This window comes from Papio anubis, chromosome 10 (genome assembly GCF_008728515.1).
Source record: "Papio anubis isolate 15944 chromosome 10, Panubis1.0, whole genome shotgun sequence".
In the NCBI taxonomy this organism is placed as follows: Eukaryota; Metazoa; Chordata; class Mammalia; order Primates; family Cercopithecidae; genus Papio; species Papio anubis.
The window spans coordinates 103790931-103812140 of record NC_044985.1 but is presented as its reverse complement, the minus strand read 5'-3'; the positions used below and the strand labels follow the sequence as shown (position 1 = coordinate 103812140).

General features: G+C 43.6%; 1 long non-coding RNA gene across 2 annotated transcripts in view; it reads right to left on the bottom strand.

Moving 5' to 3' along the window:
- Positions 1-21210, bottom strand: part of LOC116269192 — an 80819-nt gene that overhangs the window by 19645 nt on the left and 39964 nt on the right. Inside the window, exon 1 of one of the 2 annotated variants that reach the window (XR_004176642.1) lies at positions 120-1486. The exons of the other annotated variant lie outside the window; for it this stretch is intronic. This is a non-coding gene — a long non-coding RNA (uncharacterized LOC116269192). Of the gene's footprint in view, positions 1-119; positions 1487-21210 lie in introns of those variants that run through there. 2 annotated transcript variants of the gene reach the window in all.

Sequence of the window (21210 nt, the reverse complement as noted above, 5' to 3'; positions counted from 1 at the left end):
CAGCACTGAAAGGATCTCATTTATAATGAGAGAATTGAGTCTCAGAGAAGGAAAGTAATTTCCCCCGAGTCACGCAGTGAGTGAAAAACGAAAGCATGAGCTCTGGCTTAGGTGCTTACCTAAGTCTCCTGGTTACCGCTCAGCATTTTTTAACCATTACACTGGATTCACAAACCGTGAGGGCCTTGCCTAGAAGAACGGCCACATGACCTCTTCTTTCAAGGAAGCATAACTCTGGATAGCTATTAAGAAATCCTAGATGCACATGGCAGAGAACAAATGCTAGACCCAGCAAGCAAATGACAGGAAACTGTAGCTTCCCACAGAAAGCCGAAGCACCAGAGATCTGAAGCAGGCTGCAATGTGGGCTGTCTTTTTTTTCTTTCTTTCTTTCTTTTAAGCTTCTCAAAATTGTTTTCATTTCCATTTTGGAGGTTAATACCCAAGATGGACACTCTTTTTGAAGAGTCCCTTTTGATTTTAATTTCTTAAAGTCTTCATTTTAATTCCCCTTTCTGTTTATATTATACCCATCCCACAAGTTTTCTTTCTTTCCAGGTAACTTGATCCTCGAAAATGTGCAGAATCCATTTATGCCCACTGCTTTTAATTAAACATCAACTCGTTCTTTCAACTGGGTCTTTTAGGATTTTACATTGTCTTTCCTAAATGTATGTGTCTTTTTCTGAAATTACATCCAATCAAGTTCTCAAAAATGTATTTCTTAATCTTTAAATAGCTGGGAGTGAGTTTTGGCAACAGCTCAAGAAAACCTACAAAAGGGAAGAAGTCGGCTCTACCCCTCTCTCCTGCATAGGAGCAGGGCTCATAATCCAAGTCAGGGTCTACACACATAGACCTCAGGGCATTTAACACCCAGCTGAGGCCTGTAAACCCCAGGGTACAGATTCCACATCTGAAAGAAGACTACACATCTTGTCACAGAAACAGCAACAGTCTCTACCTGTTTTTATTAAAGTCACACCGTGAGAAGCAGGATCCAAGGAAACAAGCATTTGCTCTTGATGGCCCAGACTTCCAGCGGGAACATTTGCCACAAGCAGACACACTAACAAATGATGGCAAGCCAGGTCCCCAGAGTCACCATGTTCAACAGCGGGCCTGGAGGCTGCTGGCAGGACCTGAGAAGTGTGGGGAGAGGTACTCAAGCTCCCAAGGTTCCTGAGCTCCCAAATCAAATCATCCAATTAGGCTACAGATGTCTTCAGAATCTGCAGAGGAGGCCCTCCTGATGGACAAATGTAGTAGGGGGAGAGAGTCTTTAGGAAAATTCCACTGATGAGTCATGTTTTTTTCTGGTATGTCTCCTAGGGTTTCTGAAGATTTCATTATCCTCATAAGTGAAATTCTTAAAATTACTGAAAGAGGTGCTTATTGAAACCTATAGCTCTCCATCCCTTGGCAGGCTTTGATTTGAAACATTCAAAACACATCCAACAGCCTCTTCTTCCCTGAAGACAGGGGCTTTAATGTTTTAAAAAAAAAAAAAAAAAAGAAGAAGAAGAAGAAGAAAGAAAAGAAAAAAGCAGCTCTCCTTGCACCAGCCAGTTCCCTCCTCTTAAAGGAAAATGTTACCTAAAAATTAAGGTACTGCAGCCAAAATAGAGTAGCAACCTTTAAAATATATGGCCTGCTCTTTGTTCCTAACGAACAAAGAAGCCCAATTCTCATAACCTGGAGCCATGTGCGCGCACAATTTCAGAGCCAGGACTGGAGTTGTAATCTAGGCCAACCTCTTTATACTGCAAATGAGGAAACTGAGGCCCAGAGAGCTTCAAGAATTTTAACAGCAAGCAGGTGCTGAACCAATACTTAGGCCAGGTGTCCAGAGTCCAAATCTTTTTGAACAAAAGAAAAGGAAATCATTCTATTACATAGAGTAAGCAGAGAGGCATTTAAAGGTGTAGAATTAACACAAACTCCTTACCCTCCCCAGCGCAGCCATGGATCTATACAATCAAGGGTCAGTTTCAGACAAAAATATAAATTAATTAAAGCAGCAGCACAAAGGAAGGTAGTGGGGAGAGCATTCACCCTTTATATGCCATGACTGATGGAAATAAAAGTCTCTGCCTACCTCAGAGGCAGTGAAAATGCAGTCATGCTGGTAAAAGGACTCTGGAACCACACAGTGCTGGGAAAATGGAAGTGATTGCAATTCTAGTGGACCTTGTATAGTGTCAGGAGCCAGCAGCCTCTTCCAGAAGCTGCCCATACCCTATGTAATGTGGCATCTACAGGCAGCATCCCTGCCCTCCCTCCCTTGTCCATCCACTAGGAACAACTACCATGCAGGTGGCTCGGGTAAGAACCATGAGGAGACCAAGCACTATCTTCTTTCCTCGCGCTTCTTCTCCAGAGTAGGGAGGGATTAACGACCAAGATGCCAGCCCCGCATCTTTCCCACTGGCCTTATCTTTTTGAATTGCCTTATTAGTCGTGGAGAGTGTTTTGCTCTTTCTGTGTGCCCCATTGTGTGTGCACCTTTGCTTCCCACATTCACATTGAGGCTCCTCTTGGGAGGACTGCCCTCAGGACACTGGAGCACCTCCCACACACAGCCAGCTAGGAGTTCCTGGGAATTTGCTTCTCTCCAGGTGGCCCTTGACCAGTGGTATGGAGATACATGGGCCCAGTTCCCTTGGACAACTTGGAGTGTAATTAACACTCCACCATGCCTCTACCCATCAGAATGAAGTCACTTCTGGGACCTTTGGCCTGAGATTGCACTTGCTCACCTACATACCCTTCCCTAACCTGGGAGCAGTTCCTTAATAAGTGTTTTGCAGCAAATCCTCTCTTCAGCATCTACTTATAAGAAACCAGGCCTAGAACTTTCATCTCCCTTCTCCCCTTTGCAGCTGGCCTTGTGTTTGGGAGGTGCTGCCTAGCTAGGTCTTCAGAAAACAACTTTTCTCCAGAGGCTTAGACACATACTTGCTTTCTTGTACATTCCTTGGAATGCTTTTCTATCCAGGATTTTTGCTGTGGTCGATTATTAATGTCTGCTGTGGGGTAGGAAGGAGCTGGGGAAGACATATTAGCCCATATGTGAAGAATTTGCCATCCCTGGCCTAGAGGAAAGAATGCAAGAAGGTCTTTTTATTCTAGCCCTTAAGTCGGCCTCTAGCATGGCCCAAAGGAGTCCAGACTTTTCTAAGCAATCCTCCTCACTAAGATCCCCAGGGTTTGTTGTACAACCAGCAATTGTACATTGACCTGAAGTGATCAACTCTGTAGGTGCCTCTAGGAATTTGTGGCAGCTGTGGGCAGCTGATAGAAGATATGGTATGAGGAGTTCCTGGGCCTATCACATCATGAGTACCAAGTGTTGGATTAAGGGGGCTGGAGAGTGGGGAAGGTAGGTCCCAGAACAGCTACTTTGGTGCAGGCAAACTCTGATAGTATCACCTCACCTTGAAGTTGGGCAAACCTGAAGTTGAGCATACACTGTACAAGTACCAGAAGGTAGTGCCAATCTTAGAATGTGTTTGAACATCAAGCCAGTAGGCAAGTAGCAGAGCTGATATTGGGAGATGCTGAAGAGCAGAGTCCATCAAGCAAGCTGGTGCCAGAAGTCTGGAAATAGAGACCAAGTACTGGAAGTCAGAGACATACATAGAACATGTTACCAGAATGACCCTGAGGCTTTCTCACCCAAGTTCCCTTTTCTTCCTTCTTCAGTTGTATTGAGTTATAACAGACACATTATAAAGTGCATAAGCCTTACTTAAGTGAATGAGTGAATTTTTACATATTGATGTAACATTTCCATCAACCCCAGAAGGCTTCTCCTTACCCCTTCCTATTCTACTCCCTTCACCAGAGGTAACCACAATTCTGCTTCTATCACCATAAACTAGCTTTGCCTGATCTCAGATATCACTTGAATGGAATGCTATAGGATAGATTCTTTTGTATCTATTTTCTTTTGCTGCATATTATATCTGTGAGATTCATCTATGTTGTTGCATGTATAAGTAGTATGTAAGTAGTTCATTCTTTTGTGTTGTCAAGCACTATTCCACTGTATGATTATATCCAATTTACTTATCCACTTGGGTAGATCCCAATGTCTTACTATCATGAATGAAACTGCTATGCACATTTTTGTACATGTATTTTGATGGACATGTGCGCCCCCTTTCCTTGGTGAAAGCTTTCAGAGTAGAAAGACTGGGTCACAGGGGAGACAAATATTTACCTCTAGGTGGTGCTGTCAAGTAATTTTCTAAATTAATTGTACCAACATACACTCCTACCACCTATGTTCTACTTGACCCACAGCCTGGTCAACTCTTAGCATTATCAGTCTTTTTAACCCACTAGGGTAGTAGAATCTCACTGCGGCTTTAATTCACATTGCTTATCTAGGGTGCCCAAAAGTTGGCCATCTCTTCCATGGCATCTTAAAGTTTCTGCTTTACCTGACACATAGACAGTCACTCTGATCCCATGGGCTACCCTTGGCACTTAGAAATACAGTTAGCTCAGGACAGAGACAGATGAGTGTGATAAACAGGTCTTACTGTAGAACCTTAAGGAAACTGATGGCCACTGGACTCTGACACATCACTGACTTCAGCAGCCACTCTCTGTCCCAGAGTCTCTCCTGCTGAGGTGAAACTTCTAGATGCTTCTCCAGATCAAACTCCAACAAAGCGTTCATCTCACCCAGCAGAGCTGAGGAAGCCAATCTGCCAAGTGAGCTTGGAGAAGGGAGACTGTGAAGACGGCATGACGCAGAAAACCATGCCCAGAGCATACAGTATGCAGATCTATGTAAATCAAATATAAAAGCCAGAATGCGAGCCTTCAAGTGATAATGCTCTCCAGCTGTCCTAAAGGCTGTCTCCATTCCGGAGAACACCAGGGTGCGCTGGGGAATCAGCAGGCACATAGTTCAGCAAGAAGGGTATGGTTTTCCTCTTTCCTTTAATCTGGGAGCATGAGTTCACTAAGTCCCTAAGGATCCATAAAATATGAAAGTCTGCTTTTTTTTTAACTGGTTGTCCATTTGTGTTCACGTAAACGAGGCACAGCTTCTTCCAGTTGGTCTGCAGTTTGAGTCAGATGGCAAGAGAATGTCACCATCCGAGGCACCTGCTGCAGGCCTTGGAAGGGGTGCGATGGCTCTCCTGAGAATCCGGGATGGCGACCCAACTATTTAACTCAGAATCAGTAGCCTGACTTGTGTCCCCAAGTGCCACGTATGACCTTGGGCAAGTAACTTCCTCTCTGTGAGCCTCATTTTTCCCATCTGTAGCATGAGCAGATTAGACTAGGATCAACTCTGTAAGGTCTCCAGATTTCTCTGAGCCTGTGATTCCAGGTAAGGCCCCTTCAATCTAAATGCTGATCAGAGTGAGTCACTCTGCCAAAGCACGGATGAATCCATTCCCACGTAGAGCAATTAGAACTGCGCGAGTTCCTGCCACACGTCCAAGATGATAGAAAGCCCAACCCAGATTCTGTGCTGTATCATTGAGCATTAAGACACAACAAGGGCTCTGTTGCGGCATAATAATGCACGCCTGGCTGATTTATGAAGCATCCAACTTAGAAGCGCATTCTTCGGTAACGCGTTGTAGTTTAGGCAGCACTCCATGAAAAACACAGGTAGTGCAGGCAGTTGTGCTCAGATCCGGTTACCATCCACAACTTCCAACTTCCCTGCTCCTGTGCTGCAGCCTTCATCTCCCCTTCCACCGTGTTCAGAAGCTTGGCTGCCCCTGCCTTGAACACACCCTTTTCGCACAGCCAGTTCTCCCCAGTCTGTGGCGCCCCCTATTGACTTTGAGATTTTGTCAGACGCTCCATCACCAACTTCTAAGCTGAGCAATGGGAGCTAATGTCACTGTTGCCTCACTCGTGAAATCTTAGCGATGAGGCCAGGCAGAAGACAAATACTACCAGAGAAACAGAGACGTGAGCCTCCACCACAACCCGTCCCCCACCCAGCCTAATTTTCTCCATAGCACTTATCTCTACCGATGTTTATATTTATTTTTACTACTTTTGTTGTCTGTCTTCCCCTTTGGACTTAAAGTCCAACGATAGCAAGGCCTTTGTTTTGTTCTTTACAGGATTCCGGCACCTAGAGAGTTGGCTGGCATTAAGGAGGCACTCAGTAACATTTGCCGAAGGAATCATGTGTTCATTCAATAAATAAAGATGTCAGGTGGTAGCAATAGCTATCGAGCAAACTAAAGCCGAGTAAAGGGGATGAGGTGCTAGGAAAATGAGAAGCGTTGCTATTTCCAATAAGGTAGTCAGGGTGGGCTCTTTGCTAATGATACGTAAGCAGAAACCTGAAGAAGTAAGGAAGTGAGCCGCTCAGAGATAAAGGGAGAAAATGTTTGAGAATGAACAGCTGACGCAAAGGCCAAGCAAAGCCTCGGCATGTTTACAGAGGTCAGTGGGCTAAAGCAAAGGGCAAGAGCAGAAGGCAATAAGGCCATGTGGTGTCAGGGCCACATCACCTAGAGAAGAGGTCAGCGAATCACAGCCCGTGGGCCGAGTCTAACCTATCACCCACTTTTTTTTTTTTTTTTGAGACGGAGTCTCACTGTGCTCCCAGGCTGGAGTGCAGTGGCGGGATCTCGGCTCACTGCAAGCTCCGCCTCCCGGGTTCACGCCATTCTCCCGCCTCAGCCTCCCAAGTAGCTGAGACTACAGGCGCCCGCCACCACGCCCGGCTAGTTTTTTTTTTTTTGTATTTTTAGTAGAGACGGGGTTTCACCGTGTTAGCCAGGATAGTCTCGATCTCCTGACCTCGTGATCCACCCGCCTCGGCCTCCCAAAGTGCTGGGATTACAGGCTTGAGCCACCGCGCCCGGCCAATCACCCACTTTTATAAGTAAAGTTTTGTTGGGACACAGCAATGCTTATTTGTTCACATGTTGTGGCTGCTTTCCTGCTGCAGCTGAGCTGAGTAGTTGCTACAGACGCCAGTGGCCCACAAAGCCAAAAGTATTTACCATCTGCCCCTTTGCCAAAAAAATGCCAGCCCCTCCCTTGATCACTGTAGGCCACTGTGAGGACTTCAGCTTTTTCTCTAAAGAACATGAGGCACCATTAGAGGAGTGACATGAGCAGACTCACAATTTAGGAGGATTGGGATGGCTGCTGAGCAAAGAATAAATTGGAGGGGTGGAAGCAGGGAAATCAATTAGGAGGAGAAAAATGATGGTGGTTGGGATTGGAAATGTAATCAGATTAGAAGATGCACAAAGTCTAGCCATTCTCACAGCCTGGGGTGAGCAGGGTGCATTTTGCCCTAATAGATTTTGGCCCTAAGCATCTGGGTTTATGGGAGGGAGTTGGGGAGTCATCCAACTGAAAGTAGGACGACTTTCATCCAAAACTGAAAGTAGGCAGTTTTTTCCAATGCAGGAAAGAAGCCACAGAAATGGTGCTAAAGGTCGCAATGAGCTAATACCCTTTTCCAGTGATCTCCTTCTGGCTGCATAGTCTGGGCTTGGGCTGGGGTGCAGACAAGACCCTGGTTCGCTTCCTGGTACCTTTGATGCCTCGTGATTTCCCTTGCTAAGGCAGACACTCAAATGATTTGAGGGGGCTTGGGTACAGAGGCGTGGGCCACTGCATGGAGTGACAACACTGATGAAAGATCCTAGAAGTCAAAAGGAGGTGACAACACTGACCAAAGATCATAGAAGTCAAAAGGAAGAGAAAAGGAGGTGGTGCCAACAGGAGAGGCTCAAAAAGAAAGTGTCAGAGGGCCTCACATTCTTACAATTAGCCCACAAACTACCAAGACCAGGGATGGGGTTTCACTTCCCACCATCGCCCTCTGCACACCACACACACAGGCTGCCCTGTAAATGAGACATGTATTCCCTGTCAGCTCTGTTCTTGATGTTCTTTTAACCAAACTTCTAACACACACAGTTATTTGAGAAGGGCTCGGTGAGATCATGAGCAAGTCTAAGAAGTCTCAAGAGAAAGGAAATAAAGGAGGAGTTTGGGAGTCTCAGAGCCCTACACTTAAACCTTATAACTATAACTTATTAGCTGTGTGACCCAGTGCAAGTTATTTAACCTCTCTGGGCCTCAATTCCATCACCTGGCAAACAAAAGGGATGAGAGAGCAGAGTTGTTATGAGGATTGCAAATCATGGATAAGAAGCCCCTGGTCCATATCAGCAGCTATTATTGATGAGACAAAATTACGTGATAGAAGGAGTAAGCTTCATTTACCAAATGTGTAATCCTGAGAAAAATAAATAGTCTTTCCCGGCTTCATAGTTTCCCTGTCTTTAAAATGAAGACGATATCACCTTTACCCTAGGAGTCTGGGGATTCAATTAACTCAGAGCAAACTGCAGATATAAAGCACTTAGTGGAGTGTTGGCATAGAACAGACACTCCAGGCAGCCCAGACACCTTTCTTATTTGTGAAAAGTCCTCTGAAGTCAAGACCTTCACCAAGAGGGTAAGAGGGAGACTGATAGAGCAAGCAAGAGACCTCAGGTCCACAATAGGCCAAGGCCAGAGACAATCAAAGGCCAAGAGACCAGGACTGGTAGAGGTGTAAGGGTGCCCACCCAACACAGAGCAGCCATGCCCAGTTGAATCCACGTCAACCCAGGACATGAATGGCTCTAATGGGCTTCGGTCCTGAATGGGTCTTTCCTTCCCCTGCAAGATCCAGGGTTGTGGGGTGGTAGAGAACTAAGGAGTTGTGGTAGATGACCAGGAATCCCTGCGAGGAAGAAGGAGAAATTCTCCTTCCTTGTTTGCTCCTACTTCAGGCCTCCTCACACCACTGACAGGTAAGGGTTGGCAAGCCCTGGGCATTGCAAGGACAACACAGAGCAGGTATCTGTGAATTCAAAACTATTAAGGAATCTGAAGACTAGGAAGGATATGTAAGGTCATCTGAGACTGCAGCAGCACAGTGGACAAATCTTTTACTCTCTCTGAGTCTGCTTCTTCTGTAAGATGGGGATAAATGGTCCCTGTCTATTTCATAAGTTTAAATAGTTATGACATTTAGCTATGGTTTGAGAAAAAGGAACTAAGTAATCAAGACCATCTCCATTCAATCCATTACAAGTTCCATCTCAGAGACAGGAAGACAGAAAAGGAAAGAGAAGGGAATGTGTTTAGATGCCTCCCAAACTGACCGGCCACAGAGTCAGTGCAGCAGCCCAGATTCCCGACCCCAACTCTAGCATCAGACCTGGCTGCTCCATCATCAAAGGGTGCCTATTACAGTAGGAGGCTTGTTGGGACCCTGAACTCCCCCGATGCATCCTAAAAGAGCAGTTTAGTTGGACCTAGTGGGTGCTCTAAGGAGATGTGAGAGGAGACAGCATATGGTTGATGAAGGACACACAGCAATGAGCAAGGCAGGAGTGATTAGAAGGCCTCTTCCTGCCTCTGGCCCTCACTGCCAGCACCTTGCCAATATCTGAACCCCAAATGGGCCTAAAATTGCCAGAGTCTGCTGAGCCCCTAACGCCTTACAGGACTTACCTAATCGTCCACCATAACATGCTTATGGACCACATAACGAGAGCTCCAAAAGGGCCTGCTTTGTTAAAGGTGTGAATGAATGAATGACAAAATGAACACTAAATTTTCAAATGCTTATGTTTGATTTCTACTAACCTCAACTAATACCCGTGTCATGAAAATGACACCCTGGGGCTGGGCGCTGTGGCTCATGCCTGTAATCCCGGCACTTTGGGAGGTCGAGGCAGGCAGATTTCTTGAGCCCAGGAGTTTGAGACCAGCCTTTGTTTTTGGTAGAAACTCCCTCTCTACCAAAAACAAACAAACAAAAAATTACCCTGGTGTGGTGGCAAGCACCTGTAGTCCCAGCTACTCAGGAGGCTGAGGTGGGAGGATCACTTGATCCTGGGAGGCAGAGGTTGCAGTGAGTAAAGATTGTGCCACTGCACTCCTGCCTGGGTGACAGAGCGAGACTTTGTCTCAAAAAAAAAAAAATTAAAATTAAAAATAGAAATGAGAATGACACTTTGTGCCATCTGAGCTGTAGACTAGAAAGCCCAAAGGACAGATGTCACCTGGGATCAACTCAACCTCTTCTCTTCCCCATAAAATGACAGTGGCAATGATTTCTGAGTTTACTTCACAAGTAACTGAGAGAGTCAAATAAGAATGGGCATGAACGTGCTTTAAATGTAATAGGATGTACAAGGACCTGAAGTTTTCAGAAGCTTCCATGGACCCATTTGAGGTCGAAGGGACGAACATTACATGGTGGGGTAAAAGGAGAGAGCTTTGATTCTCCAAGCCAGCAAGGCCTTGAATGGTACACAGCCTGCTCACATGCTTTCCTCTCTAGAACTTCATCTCTTAGGCTAAGGATGGGAGTGCCACAGGAATAGATACAGCAGCAACAGCAGCAGCAGCAGGAAAAAAAAAAAAAAAAAAAGTTATATTTAATGAGAGTTTACTATGTGTAGGGCTCCATGCTAAATGCCCCTCATCATTATCTCATTAAGTCTCCAAAACATCTGTTTCGAATGGGAGTGGTAATTAGATTATGATTTAGTAAATATTCATTACCACCTCCCTCCATAGTAGGGATGCATTTCCTGCTCTGTAGGAAATGGAACTTGTAGATGTAGAACTTGGCCACGTATCTTGCTTTGGCTAATGGAATGGCAGAAGTGACAGTGCATGAATTGTAAGCTGAAGAAGCATTGCAGGTTCCCTCTCACCCATCTGGAAGCATCAGAGCTCCACCAGAAGAGCCAGCTCCTGCAGCCACTGCTCTCCAGCTGGGGCCCCAGAGCAACACACACAGAGCAGACCCAAAACTTGGGTCTGAGATTCATGCTTCTGTGATCTGAGAAAGTTTGCCTCAGTTGACCAACAGCCCTGTGAGTGAGAAATAAATGCCTCCTGTTGGGGGCCACTGAGATTCTGTGGTTGTTTCTTATGTAGCAATAGTAGATACTATTAATAATTAAGTTTATAGGTGGGGAAACCAAGGCTCAGAGAGTCTAGGTAACTTACTTAAGGTCAACTAGCATATAAATGGAAGAACTAGGGCAGAACCCAGTTCTGCTAGATCCTAACGACTGGGTTCTGCCTCCTACTTGTTGGTCAAGGAGGTGTGTTTTGTGTTGAGCTGTGTGCAGAGAATAGCCAGAGCAATTAAAAGTAAACAAGATAACCCAGGGCCTAGCCAGAAAGCTGTCTCCTTGCTCTCCTTGTACAGACGTTCGTCCCTCTGCACCCTGGAGCCCTGCCCATACCAACTGTCCTTCTCTAAGTCTAGGTCCAAGGCCATAAGGGGGATCCACAGAAACCCCCCAAAGCCAGAAGCAAGCTCAGAGCCCCCTACCTTGCAGTAGAAACCCCTGCTGATACTCTACCCGCTCCCCCCACAATGCTCACCCCAGCAGAACTATTTCATGAGACCCCAGTAGATTCCTAATTTTCAGATTGAGGTGGTAAATAATTACTTGAACATTCTCAAACCAACTTTTTAAAGTGTAGGGGGAAAAGAGATGATCTCATCCAGCCACATTTCTGCTTTCAGGGAATATATCTGTCCTTAATCTGAATGGCTTCTTGTGTACAAAGTGACATTTTTAATTCCCCAAAATGTATCCTGCTCCTCCCCAGTTCACTGAGAGGTACACAGTTCTTTCCTAAGGCATGCTAAGATATCTTCATCTCAGTCAGAGCTTTTTATCTCAAGCAATGTAAAATTAGTGAGGAAATGAACAGAGCAGTTGCTCACTAAATGAAATTCCTCAAAGAGCACAGAAACCCAAGGAATTCACTGGACAAGTTCTTCAGAACACTAATAAAACTCTGAGCCATAGGGTGAACTGAAATTATGAGAAGAGGCCCAGTCTGACACACACATGGGGGACACCAGGGCTTCCTACTCTGCTGGGCTTCTCCTCCCTGCCCGACTCATATTTCCTTCTGGCTCCTGATAACTCTTTAACCCAAGACATCGCAACACACTAGACTCTTGGAAACCCCCCATATCACCCGGCTATCAAGTTTGGCTGCATGTAATGGAAAACCCACTTAACAGTGATATGGATAGAATGGAGATCATTCTTCCTCATGACACTAGAAGTCCAGAGATAGACATTTCCTGGTATTGGTTTGGTAGCTGAGTGCCTCAGGGCAAGGTCTCTGCAGTTCTGTTGGCCTTTCCTTCATGGTCACAAGATGACTGCTTCAGCTCCAGAAATTTCAAGGCGTTCTAAGCAGGAGGGAAGAGAATTGGGCCAGAAAGAGGAAGGAAAGATGTCTATATTCGAAGAGCAAAATCTTCCCAGCAGACATATCATTACACGGCATTGGCCAGAACTCTTGTCATGTCCCACCAAACTGCAGCGAAGCTGAGAAATGGAGCTTTCCAGGTGAGCACTGTATTAATCTGTTCTCATGCTGCTAATAAAGACATACCCAAGACTGGGTAATTTATAAAGAAAAGAATTTTAATGGACTCACAGTTCCACGTGGCTGGGGAGGCCTCACAATCATGGTGGAGGCAAGGAGGAGCCAAGTCATGTCTTACATAGCAGCAGGCAAGAGAGAGCTCATGCAGGGGAACTCCCCTTTATAAAACCATCAGATCTCATGAGACTTATTGACTATCATGAGAACAGTACAGGAAAGGTCTGTCCCCATGATTCAATGACCTCCCACCAGTCCATCCCATGACATATGGGGATTGTGGGAGCTACAATTCAAGATGAGATTTGGATGGGGACACAGCCAAACCATATCAAGCACATTGGTGGTTCCAATAACTTCACACTTAAGAAAAAAAGCAGTGACAGGTTATTCTGAGGTGGTTAGGAGTCACTGAGAAACTAACCTACCAAATTTTCCAAGTTGGCATTAGCCTTGGTTGTGTCATCCAGATTCAGTTTGAGGAACAGTTTCAAATTCATCCCATTCCCATGTTAATCACAGCACCATTTTCTCCTTCACTGTAGGGCATTATTTCCCAAATACTAAAGAGGTGTAAGTGGATAGAAGACAATTAATGCAAAGTAGCACTTTTGACCATCCAGACTTTCCTGTTGATGTGAAGTTCAGAAGGAAAGGAGGCCCTGGGATTTTCCTTTTAAGATGACAACAGTTGTTTCTAATAGCAAATGACTTTCATGTATGTAATAAGCCACTAATAGAATTAACCAAATGAGAGTGACAAATACGAAAGTCTAAGGATATGACCCTAGCATCTGTTGGAAAAAGGTAATCAGACAAATTAAGGTCCCCATGGTAAAGGATTTTTCTGGATTATCTGGAGGAGGTTTTCAGAAACCAAGAAAATTGCCTTGGTGCAGCTGCCCTGCAAACCCTGTCCTGCTGCCTCATTAATGTTTGATGCAGCAGGATACGGATTTCAAAATGCAAAGGACTGTAAATAGATTATGACTAATGCAACCAAGAAAAGGAGGTGCTGCTGACTGAACAAAGTGCAGAGGTGGTAATTCACAGTGAACGCCAACATCGCTTACTACTGAATAGGAAGACCAGCATTAGGATCACAATGCCACTAGGAGGAAGAAAAGGGGTAATGTCAATTCTGTGCATACCTGTCTTCTCTCCTAGAAGACAGTTTCGTTGACAGAAGATATAGAGGCTTGTTATGCCCCCAATAAAATGAATTTCCAGAGAATTCTTTAGTGAATGTGAATTCCCCTATGAAAACTGAATTTCTACATTTTTTGTGAACTCTGGGAAGGATAATACCTGATAGACTCACTCTGTTGCACAAGGGCTGAGACAGAGTTGCCCAAAGGTAATGAAATGGGCCTTCTTCTTTGTTGATGGAAAGAAATCTAAGACAAGGCTGCACTTAAGTCTGTGCACACACTCAACTCTCAGCCACACGGGCATTTTCTATTTGGTGGCTTATTTCTAGGGGAGGGACAGGGTTAGGTTTTGGTTTTGAGGTCCTAACTTCCTATTTTGTCTGTCCATTTCTCTACTGCCCATACTAGTTAGTGTGCAATTTAGATAGAACATGATTCCAAAGGTAAACAAGCAAGACACATTCATTTCCTGGGACTGCTCTAACAAAGTACCGCAAACCAGGTGGCTTCAAACAATGGAAATTTATTCTCTCACGGTTCCAAAGGCTAGAAGTCCGAAACCAAGGCACAGCCATATGCTCTTTGCAGGCTCTAGGGAAGACTCCTTTCTAGCCTCTACCTCGTTTTCTGATGATTTTCAACAATCCTTAGCATTTGTGGCAGAATAACTCCAGTCTCTGCCTCTGTCTTCTTATGGCTGTGTCCAAATACACAGACACACTGGATTTAGAGCTCACTCTAATCCCACATGACCTCATCTTAACTTGATTATATCTACAAAGATCCTATTTCTAAATAAGGTCAATTTGCAAGTACTGGTGGTTAGGACTTCAGCATTATCTTTGGGGGAGGGGGATACAATTCAATCCACAACACGAGACAATCCAAAACTTTAAAAAAAATTTTTTTAATTCTATGAGTTAACTTTATTCCTGCTCCCTTCAGGAGAGGATAAAGATATCATAAGCTGACACAATAACTCCCTAAAATCCTACTCATCACTTTAATATGATTAAACACACCAATCCTAAAGGCAGCAAAATGCTCTGGAAATAAACTCAGGTTGGCCACATAAGACCTGAAGTATCATCTTCGTTACTAGCTAACTATGAAGTGTGAGTAAGTCACTTCGCCTCTCTGAGACTTTAATTGTTAAACCTAAAAGGTGGGGCTTGGACTAGATCAGTGTTTCTTGAAGTATGAGATATAGACCATTCATTGTAGACCAGGTGGTTGTGCTCAAAACCAACAGTAAAGAAATTGTACTGATAAGTTTTATGCTACAGAATGCCTGGCACAAATCTTAGTTCAGGGTCTAAGTTAACTCTGGATGAATAACAAACCACCCTGGCCAGGTGCAGTAACACATGCCTGTAGTCCCAGCTACTTGAGAGGCTGAGACAAGAGGATCACTTGCACCCCAGGAGTTTGAGACCAGCCTGGGCAACATAACAAGACCCTGTCTCAAACAAATAAATTTTAAAAACAAAACAAAACAAAAACTCACTCAAGCAGAGAAAATACAAACCATCCTGAAATGTTTTAGTGACACAACAATAATTTATTAGTGCTCTCATGTCTATGGGATTATTGGTTCTGCTGACGTGTGCCAGGCTCAGCTGATCTTGGCTGAGCTCACTTTTGCAGCTGGAGGATTCACAAGGGGTAACTAGCTAGTCACGTGTCTGGTCATTGGTTGCCTGTTGGCTGGAGTGATGGGGTGATTGGATCATGTGTCTCTCATCATCCAGCAGGCTAGCCTGGGCTCATTCATGTGCCCAGGTTTTCAAGAACAGCAGGAGAAGAAAAGCCCCAGTGTGCAAGTATTTTTCAAGTCACTGTTAACATGACATTTGCTGTTGCCAATTGGTCAAAGCTAGTCACCTGGCCAAGAATGAACTCAGTGTAGAAAGCGACTGCCCGACATTGTGGATAAATAACAGCATAAACAGATTCAGAGGTAATGATTCACTACAGGCTTACTATGTCTTTTACATCTTTCCAGCACTTACTAATCTCCCTTGTTAGCAAACAAAAAACAAAACTCGGGTTCAGAGAATCAGTATCTAGTAAGAATTTAATAGCATTATTTTATTTCAGAATATTATTTTATGGTTTTCTTGCATTCATATCAATTGTTTTATTCATTTATAGGAGTAATACAAAGTTTCCTTAATAAACATACGATTTTTTTCAAGTGAGTTATTTTCAAGAAGATAATATCATTGGCATATAGATATTGCAAAATCACGATACAAAAAGATGGAAATTTGGAAAACACCAGGCCAGATGGATGCCCAAGGTCCCCGCATCTCCCCTGTATCCTGAAAGTGGAAAATAGGCCATGTCTCCACTTCAGTTGTAAGCATTGGTCTAACATGACCAACATGTCACTGGTCATTAAAATAGTTTCACTGCTATTAAAGAAGTTGGCTTTTCACAGAGCTCAAAACAATAAATTGAATAGTAAAAATCAACTGGCTGAGACCTATTCTAATCAAATTGTGCAGGTGACCATGAAGCACCTACTCATTTGTCCACCATCCCACACAGACCCATGGTGATACTGATGTGCCGGCATAATTCAGTCATGGAGCTGAGTGCAGTAGGTTGAACACATTCACTGGACCCTTCATAGCTTACACTGAAAAACCATACACTGAATGAATGCCGTCACCCAAAGCAGCAGTCCCCAACCTTTTTAGCACCAGGGATTTGTTTCAAGGAAGACAATTTTTCCACAGACAGGGTGGGTGTGGCTTCAGGATGAAACTGTTCCACCTCAGATAGTCAGACATTAGTTATATTCTCATAAGGAGCGCACAACCTAGATCCCACGCATGTGCAGTTCACAATAGGGTTTGTGCTCCTGTGAGAATCTAATGCCACCACTGATCTGACAGGAAGCCGAGCTCAGGCAGTAATGCTAGTTGGCCCACCGCTCACCTCCTGCTGTGCAGCCTGGTTCCTAACAGGCCACAGACTGGTACCAGTCCGTGGCCTGGGGTTGGGGGCCCCTGATCTAAAGAGTTTCCAGAAGCTTGCTTGGTAATAGCCTTTGGGGTCTGTTTGCAAACCACTCAAGAAAATCAATTTTACTACTTTGTGTGTCTTTTTTTTTTCCCCCGCTCCATTTGATCTCACACTTTACTCATAGAATGGGCTCTACAGGATTTTTGGTAAATTTTTAAAAAGCACAAAGTTTGATCACCTCTGGATCTTGGACTCTGAATGCACTCCCATAAAAGGAGTACTAGGGAAGTTTGAGCCATTATATTGGAAATAACTTGGGAATAACACATAGATTTCTGAGGTGATAATTTAAAGGAAACAACATCCCTTTGGAAATTTCTGTATGTTCACTTAAATCCAGCTCATTGCCATGCCCATTCGCAAATATATGCATCAAATCATATCTACAAATCACCCATATATATGCCACACATATATTCTACCTTAAGAGTAGTATCTATAGTTTCCCAGATGTTTTGGTAGAAGAGAAATCTACTTAAGAGATTAAGTACCTGACCCAGGCTAGGGAAAGTAAGAGAGAAACCTCTTCTTAGAGCTAGAATTCTAATCCTCAGAACACAAAGTACCAACTAATGTGGTCCAAGTAGATACATCCTAGTAAGATGCACTCCATACACAGCACAGGGGCATTTTAAAGATACCTTTAAAATACACATCCTATATATGTAGTCAGTTCATAAACCCCACGTACAGGCTCAGTCCCATTTTTCTTCCCTCAATGTTTAGATTCATTGATAGTCATCAGTTTCTCCCTTCTATGTATAATCAAGAGTTACAATTGGAGAATATGACATTAATTCAATAGTATCAGTGATTTTTCCTTCCTATATATAAAAGAAAACAACCACAAAACTCTAAGCTAAACACCAGCTGCTCTAGCTTAACCCTAATAAAATTACTACTGTTGTTTCATGCTGGCTGGGCAAGGTGGCTCACACCTATAATCCCAGCACTTTGAGAGGCCAAGGCAGAAGGACTGCTTGAGGCCGGGAGTTTAAAACCAGCTAAACACTGGATACTCATGAACATAAAGATGGCAACAATAGGTGGGCACGGTGGTTTACACTTACAATCGCAGCATTTTGGGAGGCCAAGGTGGGTGGATCACTTGAGGCCAGGGGCTTGAGACCAGCCTAAGCAACATGACAAAACCCTGTCTCTACAAAAAATTAAAACATAGCAAGACTCCAGCTCTACAAAAAAAAAAGTTTTATAAAACATTAGCCAGGTATAGTGGCACATGCCTCTAGTTCTTTCCACTCAGGAAGCTGAGACAAGAGCATCCCTGAAGCCCAGAAGTTAGAGGCTGCAGTGAACTATACTCATGCCACTGCACTCCAGTCTGGGTGACAGAGCAAGACCCTGTCTCTAGAAGAATTAAAATTAAAATTAAAAAACTAAATTAAAAAGAAAAAATAATATAGCATGCAGTCCTAAGTAATTAAAAGTTGAGAAAATAAAGTGCCTTTATGTTAGGTCAACAAAGTACTCAGATAACCCCAAATCCACAGATCTAACCCAGCACAGTCAAATTGAAAATTGTCAGGACTGAGATCTGGTTTTACCTTTGTATACAAGCTAATAATTTAGCTGGTTACTGTCTCATCAGTGCTAGCAGAAAGCAAGAGATTCCTTGGTCAGAGACAAAGGATGTTATTACTTGTAGCACAGCAAGAAGCATGAACATCAGCGTGTGTATCAGTTCTCCTTGCCCCCAGATCTTACTGGAGCAATATTGTGGTCCCAGATGGATCCTGTGCACACAGTAGGCTCACAGCACAGATGAGGGGCACCGAGCTTAGGGAACATGTTGTTTTATAGTAAGAAGTAAGCAACCCAGTTTCCTATCCCAAATAGAGACAACACCACATTTCTCAAATCTGCTCATAGTAAACACAATCCTAGGAAATGGCCAGGTGAAGAATGGTCAAAGCTTTGCATTGTTAGCATAGCCAGCAAAAACTACAGGGATGCTCAGAGCCCATGGCAGATTGCCTCTCACAGCAATAAGTAGTCTCTGATTGTTAAGAGACCTGGCTGTTTGTGGTAAGGACAAGCCTGTAGCAGGTATAGTTATCCTGAGACATAACATGCCATCTGTCCACCTTTATGAAGAACCTAAACTCAGTAGAGCATGTGTATGTGTGTGCTCTTACTTTTCCCAGATGTATTTCTGTAAACCATATTTGTAAATCAAGTCATATTTTAAATATTCTAAGAGAGAATCCTGTAGGCAAATTCTTTTATAATGGAGATACTCATCCCCTAATTCGTAAATCACAATTTATACATTTGTGGGGTTATAAATATTGGGTTTTCTTAAAGCAATCTATACCCATACTAGTGCAACCCTGCCATTTATAATGAGTTGCGGTAAATTATTAAAAGCAAACATTTCACGCGTGTCTCATTTGACCACACCTGTCAAAGAGTCATTGACCAAATGGATCCCATTCCAACTTTAAAACTATTCCGGTTTTCTTTAAAACGTCCCCAAAACTATTTTTATATTCCTCAATTCCTCAGTCAAGCCAGATGCTTTGGGTGGATGATCTTATTTGTTGCAATTCAAACCCAGTATAGTAAAGTAATCTCCCTATACACAATCTTCTAGGCACAAATTAGAAGGTTGTCATTTAAAAACCTTAGAATTTGTATCTTTTTCTGTCTCATTTTTCTACGTAATTCTTGACCTAGATTTCTTCCCCACAAAGACTCACTCCCCACACCAAAAATATGCTGTTTTCTTACTGTTAGGGATTTGGAAATTCCATCATTATTGCTCAACATGGCAAACCTACAGGGCATAACAGGAAGAAAAATGTCTGCTTTTCTCTTGACTAGATTACATTTCATAAACTTGTGAACCATAGTAGCAGTGAAATCAGGTCAAAGTAATATCATTTCCCTGCCATACAAGAAAAACAAAACACTAATAATAAGAAAGAGAATTTGTAGCACCTACCAATGCTTTTTAATAGTCCTCCAGGAATCCACAGAACAGAGCGAAGAACATAGAAGGTGCAAAACAAATTTTGTTGAAAATACGAATGTAGCTAGGCATGGTGGTTCATGCCTATAATCACAGCACTTTGGGAGGCTGAGGCGGAAGGATCACTTGAGCCCAGGAGTTGGAGATTAGCCTGAGCAACATAGAAATATCCCATTGCTATAAAAAACTTAAAATATAAAAATAAAATAAATCTAAATATATATATATATATATCCCACTCAGTATAATCTAATACCAAGTCTTATATTGGTATAACACTTTCTGACTTATACAGTACTTTTGCATGTACACTTTCCTCAGATACTCACCATAACCCAAGAAGGAAGGGTAGGCAAAATACTTGGGTCAAAAATAGAAAAAATTGAGTACTCATGAACATAAAGATAGCAACAACGAAAGCCGGGTGCAGTGGCTCACACCTGGAATCCCAGCATTTTGGGAAGCTAAGGTGGGTGGATCACGTGAGGCCAAGAGTTTGAGACCAGCCTGGCCAACATGGCAAAATCCCGCTTCTACTAAAAATACAAAAGTTAGCTGAGCGTGGTGGTGCACGCCTGTAATCCCAGCTACTCGAGTGTCTGAGGTGTGACAATCACTTAAACCCTGGAGGAGGAGGTTACAGTGAGTCAAAATTCCACCACTGCAATCCAGCCTGGGCAACAGAGTGAGACTGTCTAAAAAAAAAAAAAAATTTTAATTTAAAAAAGAATGGCAACAGTAAACACTGGGGACTAATAGAGTGGGAGTAGGGAGAGGGTCAAGGGCTGAGAAACTAACTACTGGGTACTGTGCTCACCACTCGGGTGATGGGATCGATCATATCAGTATCACACAGTATACCCATGTAACAAAACTGCACCCCTTGAATCTAAAAAAAAATTTTTTTTTTCAAGACTGAGTCTCTGTTGCCCAGGCTGGAGTATAGTGGCACAGTCTCGGACTCACTGCAACTCTGCCTCCCAGGTTCAAACGATTCTCCTGCCTCAGCCTCCCGAGTAGCTGGGATTACAGGTGCCCACCACCACACCTGGCTAACTTTTTGTATTTTTAGGAGAGACAGGGTTTCATCATGTTGGCCAGTCTGGTCTCGAACTCCTGACCTCATGATCCGCCCTCCTCGGCCTCCCAAAGTGCTGGGATTACAGGCATGAGCCACCGTGCCTGGCCAGCATTTTAAAAAATAAGTAGAAAAACTGATTTTCTTTCAAAGGACATAAACCAACACACTGATCCCCCTGAGTCCTTTGTTCTTTCCAATGCCTTGACTCCATGCTTGGTCACTGGAAAGAGGCAGGCATTTGTTATTACCACCTACATCTGGAGATGGGACCAAATGACCACACACAGTTCACTCTCCACTCTACAGGGAGCGTAAAGATGACCACTCACTTGGCTAACATCAAAGGGGAAATAAGAAAGTCAAAATTGTAGCTGCACGTCTTTCTCGAGCAGGGCTCAGGAAGCTTTAATCTGCCCCATTGCTCATTGCTGCATCTGTAAGGTTTTAGAACCACCAAGCTAATGGTTTTGCTTCAAGGTTTGATCTGATATTTTCTCTCAACAACCTAA